Source organism: Apium graveolens, chromosome 5 (assembly GCF_009905375.1).
Source record: "Apium graveolens cultivar Ventura chromosome 5, ASM990537v1, whole genome shotgun sequence".
Taxonomy (NCBI): Eukaryota; Viridiplantae; Streptophyta; class Magnoliopsida; order Apiales; family Apiaceae; genus Apium; species Apium graveolens.
Genome location: NC_133651.1, coordinates 304,253,995 through 304,262,717, shown reverse-complemented (window position 1 = coordinate 304,262,717; position 8,723 = coordinate 304,253,995). Strand labels below are relative to the sequence as shown.

At 31.1% G+C, this 8,723-nt stretch overlaps 1 long non-coding RNA gene across 2 annotated transcripts; it reads left to right on the top strand.

Annotated features, from left to right (window-relative positions):
* Positions 1 to 5,961: 5,961 nt before the first annotated feature.
* On the top strand, positions 5,962 to 7,777 carry LOC141723579 (uncharacterized). 2 transcript variants are annotated; one of them, XR_012576309.1, is made up of 4 exons: positions 5,962 to 6,388; positions 6,810 to 6,859; positions 6,980 to 7,051; positions 7,657 to 7,777. It is a non-coding gene; the product is annotated as an uncharacterized LOC141723579 (long non-coding RNA). The 2 variants fall into 2 exon arrangements; XR_012576310.1 differs by having other exon boundaries at positions 6,980 to 7,492.
* The last annotated feature ends 946 nt before the right edge of the window (positions 7,778 to 8,723 follow it).

Genomic DNA, 8,723 nt, shown 5'->3' with positions numbered 1-8,723 from the left:
GAATATAAAACCATGCTCTTATGAAATTTTGAAATAGCGAAATTGTTCATTGAGAAAGTGACGGGAATTAGTATCTCTTTGTCCCGAATTCTCATTTTTCATTTGCATTTGGCTCCTCACTCTTCTACCAATTTAAATCAACTTATTCTACCAATTTAAATTTTATTTCACATCGATTTCTATATTATTCTAATTGATATTTCTGGTTAAAATAATTTTAAGCAAGGTAAATGTAATTAGCTGGTTTTGGTTGATATAATGGGTTTAGGGCTAAGAAAAAATAATAAATACTACTGATTTGTTTTAAAAAAATTATACTATTGAACTAGGATAAATAAAATAATACATATTATTCTTCCATTAAAATATATATTATACAATTAATTAAAACAAAAATGTAATTTGTCCAACTGAAAAATAAAATAATATATACTAATTATCCAGACTAAAACAAAATTATCTTATAGATCTGAATTTCAAAAAACTAAAACTAAATTAAAAATAATAAGTTCAATATTGTCGATGTAATAGGCCTCACGCTAAAATAAAATAATATAAACCAATGATTCAGGATAAACAAGTTAATATCAGATTAAGCATAATTTGTATCATATAGATCTGAATTAAAGATTAACTTTTAATTATAACAAAATTACTATTTTTTTAAACACACATAGGATTATTAATAAAATTATATCGTTCAATTACTAACATTGTCTTTTTCAAATAGCTCTTATAGTTAATCGATTAAGTGATAACTCGTTAAAATAATTTCTTTTTAAGGTCCTAGGAGATATTGTATATTTATTCTGAATAAAATAATATACTCACCATAATAATATTTTTTCCGGGTACCGAGACTATTACTATATGTGATGCCCTCAATCTCGGGGTTAGGAATGAGGACCCACAACACTAATAAACTAATATAATATAACAACAAAAATATAATAAACCCCGAAACTACTAGGATCTAAACAGGAGAAAGTATGAGACAAGATTACAACTACCAACCAGAATATTAGAATTACAACCCTTATATATATAAATTCAAAATATTCGATTCAGACTTGGAATCGACAGATAGCCCAAGAGTATCTGATCCAACTAATACAGTTTCCACCAATTAACTAAATTCTTTTTAAAATTACTAGTATTTGAAATCGTTTGGACTCTTTCAAGTCGAAAGTCATTCCTAGGTTCAATTCCAGGATTTAAGGCAAAGATAAGCAATTGAAACGAGGAAATGTAAGCTGAGGAAATGAGCAATCACTAAACATAGGTATTAACAAGATGGTTCTCAAAAAACAATACGTTGACAAGCGTCAGATTTACTATTATAAAGATCTAGGTAAACAAAGTATTAAACAACAAGGCTTAACAAAATATTAAAGATCAAGGGTCTTTGTGTAACAGAGGGTATAACGAAAGTAGGGTAAGGTGTTTGAAATTAAATAGGTCAACAACAAGGTTTATCAATTCGTATTCATCAACTGTATCAATAAGATCATCTATTATATCAATGTATATGTTAGATATATATAATTGATGATATCTGGACAAAAACTTTCAGAAGTTCTCATCAGGACTTATAACAGTATTTACTAAGAACGACGTCATCAGTATTTATATCAGTACTTGATGATCAACAAATTATGTTATCGGGATTTGTCATATCAGTAGATATTCGAGGAGGAAAAGAAAAGCAGGAATTCAAGGCGGTGAAGGACTTTATCTCATAAGTAATCATACATGGATAGATTTCCTTATTTTTAATAGAATATGATTCCTTATGTGATTATGTAGTTGTGCTCTATATAAAGCACATATTATGTTCATGCTATATGCATTGCGAACATTCACTACAAGAAATTTGCAATCAGACAACGCTTGACAAACAACGGTTAAAAAAAAAACCGTCGTCCTAAAAAATCCTACAACGGTGAATTGATTTTATTGAAAAAACAGTTGTGTGAGCTCCAGAACAAACAACGGATATTCATCTTTTTTAAACTGTTGTACAAGTTGTATCCTCTCATCGAGTCAGACAATAGTTTTTTAAATATAGTGTTGTTGTAGATCTTTAACACAACTATTACAAACCGTTGTTACTATGTTCACGTATAAGGATATAAGACAACGGTTTTGACATTACATTGTGTAATTGAGACAACGGTTTTTTAGAAAGGTTGTCCTCTAAACCATCAAACAACGGAATGAAACCGTTGTCTGAAGAATTTCAATGGGTACCACGTATTGAGGTGGCAGCACGTGATAGGTGGTAAATCATTCATAAGGATTGCTGACGTGGCGAAATGAGAGCCCTTCATTGATATAAGATTTGATATTGGCCGTTAGATCGAAAAATAGCCGAATTCTTATACAACGGTTTTATGTTAAATCAAAAGTGTTGTCTTAGTTGGTCTCATACAAGCTTTTAGATATTACGTTGTGTAATTCACACAACAGTTTTTACAAGGGTTGTCTTAGAAAACTTCATACAACGAAAGAAAACAGTTGTCTGAAATAGTTATTTTATAATTTCAATGGGCACCACCTGATGAGGTGGCACCCCATGATTGGTTGTAAACATTTTACTCGGATTGCTGAAGTGTCCGAATGATAGCTCTTGATTGAAATGAGATTAGATATTAGCCGTTAGATTGAAAAAAGCTGATATGCTCACACAACGGTTTTATAATAAAAAAAGCGTTGTCTTATTTTATCTTTACACAATGGTGTTTCAAGGAAACCATTATAAAAGTATTACTCTATAAATGAGATTTCCGGTTTACAAGATTAATTTCTAAAATAAATTTTTTCGACGATCCAACTGCATAGATGTTAAGATATAACAATTTTAGTCATATGAAAAAATTATTAAAAATTTGAAATTCATCTTGCACGTCAAGATTAGAAAAATCCAGTAAAACTACCCCTCCGAACAACGAAACTCGGTCCCGATTTACTAGATTAATTTTTAAATTGATATTTTCAAAGATCCGACCGTACGGATGTTAAGATATATCAATTTTAGTCATATGAAAAAATTATTAAAAAATTTGAAATTCATCTTGCATGTGAGGATTAGAAAAATCCGGTAAAATTACCCCTCCCGACAACTACACTCGTTCCCGATTTACAAGATTAATTTTTAAAATGATTTTTTCGACGATCCAACCGTACGGATGTTAAGATATATCAATTTTAGTCATATGAAAAAATTATTAAAAAATATGAACTTCATCTTGCATGTCAGGATTAGAAAAATCCGGTAAAAGTACCCCTCCCGACAACGAGACTCGTTCCCGATTTACAACATTAATTTTTAAAATGATTTTTTCGACGATCCAACCGTACGGATGTTAAGATATATCAATTTTAGTCATATGAAAAAATTATTAAAAAATATGAACTTCATCTTGCATGTCAGGATTAGAAAAATCCGGTAAAAGTACCCCTCCCGACAAAGAGACTCGTTCCCGATTTACATGATTAATTTTTAAAATGATTTTTTCGACGATCCAACCGTACGGATGTTAAGATATATCAATTTTAGTCTTATGAAAAAATTATTAAAAAATATGAACTTCATCTTGCATGTCAGGATTAGAAAAATCAGGTAAAAGTATCACTCCCCACAACGAGACTCGTTCCCGATTTACTGGATTAATTTTTAAATTGATTTTTTCGACGATCCAACCATACGGATGTTAAGATATATCAATTTTAGTTATATGAAAAAATTATTAAAAAATACGAACTTCATCTTGCATGACAGGATTAGAAAAATCCGGTAAAAGTACCTCTCCCGACAACGAGACTCGTTCCCGATTTACAAGATTAATTTTTAAAATAATTTTTTCGACGATCCAACCGTACGGATGTTAAGATATATCAATTTTAGTCATTTGAAAAAATTATTAAAAAATATGAACTTCATCTTGCATGTCAGGATTAGAAAAATCCGGTAAAAGTACCCCTCCCGACAACGAGACTCGTTCCCGATTTACAACATTAATTTTTAAAATGATTTTTTCGACGATCCAACCGTACGGATGTTAAGATATATCAATTTTAGTCATATGAAAAAATCATTAAAAAATATGAACTTCATCTTGCATGTCAGGATTAGAAAAATCCGGTAAAAGTACCCCTCCCGACAAAGAGACTCGTTCCCGATTTACAAGATTAATTTTTAAATGATTTTTTCGACGATCCAACCGTACGGATGTTAAGATATATCAATTTTAGTCTTATGAAAAAATTATTAAAAAATATGAACTTCATCTTGCATGTCAGGATTAGAAAAATTCGGTAAAAGTATCACTCCCCACACCGAGACTCGTTCCCGATTTACTAGATTAATTTTTAAATTGATTTTTTCGACGATCCAACCGTACGGATGTTAAGATATATCAATTTTAGTTATATGAAAAAATTATTAAAAAATACGAACTTCATCTTGCATGTCAGGATTAGAAAAATCCGGTAAAAGTACCCCTCCCGACAACGAGACTCGTTCCCGATTTACAAGATTAATTTTTAAAATAATTTTTTCGACGATCCAACCGTACGGATATTAAGATATATCAATTTTAGTCATATGAAAAAATTATTAAAAAATTTGAACTTCATCTTGCATGTCAGGATTAGAAAAATCCGGTAAAAGTACACCTCCCGACAACGAGACTCGTTCCCGATTTACAAGATTAATTTTTAAAATGATTTTTTCGATGATCCAACCGTACGAATGTTAAGATTTATCAAATTTAGTCATATGAAAAAAATATAAAAATAATAAAAATATTTTGACACTAATCATTATGAAAATAAATAAATAATTTGAAATTGAAACTAATTTTGATTTTATTCTTAATCATTTCCCCCCTTCACAAAATTTTGTTTCCCCCCTTTACTTCTAAATCTGATAAAATATCTCCCCCTTTTACTTTCAATCTCAGACCTCATCTTACTTATATCTTCATCTCTCCGATTAGGTCTCCAGCTTGAGTCTCCAGCTTTATTCTTGATTGATAATTTTTCATTCGGTCTTGGTTAACTCTTTCTCTCTCTCCCTCTCTCTCTTCTCTCTCTTCAATTGAAACAAAGTGGTTTAGGGATGTCTCTTACTTGATTATTCGCCGGGTTTAGTTCCATTTTTTTGGATTCACAATCCAAGGTATAGATGAGATGCTCCGTATTTTGTAGGGCTTGACAACTCAATCTGTTCGCTCTAACTCTAAACCATGTCTCAACATTTCCCCCAAATTTAATAAACAAAACCCTAGCTTCTTCTTCTACTCCCTTTTTCAATTCCTCTGCTCTCTGTAAATCATTTACATCTCTCTCCATTTCTTCTCGCTCCTCTCGTAGCTTAATCGTCAAGGCTGTAAGTTTTTCTTATTTTTATATATTTATTACATTTGTGATTGTTGTAGTTTATAGTTGACCATACAAGTGTTGGTGTTAATTAATTGGGCAGATTTATGTTTAATTTTTTTTCCGATTTGTGTGTTGTTTAGAGTGAGCTTCCTCTGGTTGGAAATGTAGCTCCGGATTTCGAAGATGAAGCTGTTTTCAATCAGGAATTCGTCAATATAAGTAACTAGATATAAGAGTTTTTGTACCATTTACAAATTTTCGGCTAGAGTTGATTACTCTCGATATTACTAGTTTTTATAAATTGAGCGTCTCTTTGTACTTGGAGTTGTTCTAATTGAGCACGATGCCTTTTTTTGGCTGATTAATACATTATTATTGTCTTATAACACTTTTGTTTTGATGTCTTGTTTAATTGAGATGTATGTTATGAGAGCATACAATGAGAGCATGCAGAATACGATGAGAGTTCAATCCACCAATTGTATCGTCCTTTGTTGAAGTTCAAGTTGGAAATATGGGTGAAGATGCAAGGTTGATAATACGGGGAGGTGTTCACGGACCAGGAGAGCCCTCTGGCATAATTTTGAGTGCCACTTTGTCTGTTTGGATTCCTGTCCAACTGCAACAATTGTTTGATTTGTTGCAGAGGTACAGATGCTCAGCTTATGCCTTCTGTTGCTAAGATTTCTAATTTGAAGTCTTTGGGAGAAAAGAATAAATAGTATTTAATCCCTTCTTCAGGTTTGTTTTGTACCATTTTGTTATCTTCTAATTTAATACTCACCTCACTGGCTTATATTGGTTTTTTTTGCAGAAGTACACACAGCTCTATCAGCAGCATTATACTCGGATAAGAATGCTCCCCTTCTTGTCAGAACCAATTTAATATTACAACTCTTCCTTATCTTCATTATACAGAGAACTCTGTCATATTAGAGAAAAAGCATTAGCCTCCAAGTCAAATTAGCTCTCTGCAACAATATTTTACCACACTTTCTTAAAGGTTTCATGTTCTTTCTTGTTTTTTTACTTCTATCTCCTAATTGTTTATCTTCTCTGCCCTCATTTTTTGATTCACCCTGTTGCAATTATGTTAGTCACACATGTTTTCCTGCTTATTACATAAATGACAACAAACGACTTAGGTAGTACAAATGCTCCAACCCAGTTGTAAATTATTGCAACTTATATGTTATTTTGAAAAAAGATGTTAGCTGGTAATATACATTTGGGGCTGAAAATAAATGCAGTATTAAAAAATATTATATCATTTCCATGGATGAAACAAATACATATGCTGGTGGTAGCTGTTTATTCCGAAATTGAAATATGAAATTTGTCTAACTTTACATTTCTTTCCTAAGTTTCACAATAGTCTAACTTTATTGTTTATGTAATATATCATTTTTCAATTTTAATTTTAGGTGATAAGGACATGGGGTGTTTAAAACAAAATGCATAAGATGTTCGTGAAGTAAGTTCATTTTCTGGCATTAAACAGGAATTTTTCAAATTTCTTTTTATTGTTTGTCCTATAGTTGGTACTAAATGCTCAGATTCGTGCGATAGCTAACTTCTTTTTGCTCATTTGCAGGCTCGTGACTATTTATCTAAGTTGGGTGATCTGAGCCAGACTCAAATATTTGCAAGAATTGAGAACATAAAAGTGAGTTAAAAATATTGATGCCAGTTCTATACAATTATCTAGTATATTGATTATTGATTTTCTTCCTCCTGTAGTTTTGCTAAATAGGGATCTCTACATTATTTTCTTTCTGATTTAGGGTTTGACTCATTTTGATGAAATCCTGCAAGAGGCATATAGTGTTATCCTTTCCCGTGGAAATCTCAGTATAGACCTTCCACCTGAGAAGGTCACTTCTCAGAGTAATAATTTATATGATACTAAAATTAAATTTAGATTAGCTTCATTCAGGGTGAAGACACATGTACCGATAATTGCCCACATCACACACACAGTATACAAGCCAATGGAGGTAATCCTTTATCAAAACTTCTTATTGTTGGACTTATAGAAGCTGAGGGTGATAGATGGGTTAAACAGAGGAAAATCCTCAGTCTTGCCTTTCATATGGAGAAGTTAAAGGTCATTCCTCATACTAATTGTCATGTTCATCTTCATATTACATAGATGTACTTAGTTTTAGCCTTGTTGGTATAAGACCATAAAGATTATTTAGTATTGTAAGTCTGTAAAAACTATGCATGTACCGAAACTGTCGGGTATTAATTTTTTATGTTTGGAAACAGAATCTGTTGCCAGCCTTTTACATGGAGTTCTTTTGAGATCATGCACATATGAGAAGATATGGTTTCTGTACAGGAGCAATGTGAGCTGGATGTATGGCCTAATTTACAAACTTTAACAAGTGATTGCAAGCTGCACCATCAGTGTGCATACCTGGCATGAGGTCATTTACTCATGTTATCTGCCTTGATCAAAATTGATGAAGAATTCTCTTAATCTTTGGAGAAAGCAAGGGAAGATTTTTTATACTAAATAGTTTTGTATCCCGATTAATATTGGTATAATTTTTTAGTTATAGTTGTAACTTTTGTTGATGACTTTTGTATATTTAATATTAGTTTCAATTGTAAAATAACTATTGTATTACGACAAATACAATTTTATTTATAAATTATTGGTTTCTTTTATTTTATATAATGTGCTTAATCTTGTAAACAATTAGGTAAAAGTCACTCAAAAATGATTAAAACCGTTGTATGTCTCATTGCACAAAAAGATTTTTGCAAATAAACAGTTGTATGTGATAATATGGGATAATTGTTTTTGAGTAAACATATGGTTGAATAATTAACTGGACAATACTTTAAGAAGGAAACCATTGTTTGAGGAAGACTATAACAAATCTTTGATAAATATAGAAACTGTTATCTGACAAACTTGCTAGTAAATGGTTGTCTGTAACAAAGTAGAATAAAGGCTTTATTTATAAAATTGTTGTTGTTAAGTTTTCAAACAACTGTTTATATTATATTAACCGTTGTCCCTTCTATTTTTTAAGTAGTGCAAACTATTGTTGAACAATTATCCAGACAATATTTTAATAGAGAAACCGTTGTTTGAAGAGGACTGTAACAAAGGTTTAAAAAATTAAAAACTGTTGTTTGACAAGCCTGCTAGAAACCATTGTGTCTATTATACTAGAATAAAGGTTTTATTCATAAAACTGTTGTTGTTAAGTTTTTAGACAATGGTCATGTTAAACCACCCGTTGTCTCTTTTGTATTATAACATGTGTTATAAAACTGTTATGAAGTCTTCTTCTAACAAGTGTATAAACAACCGTTGTCTG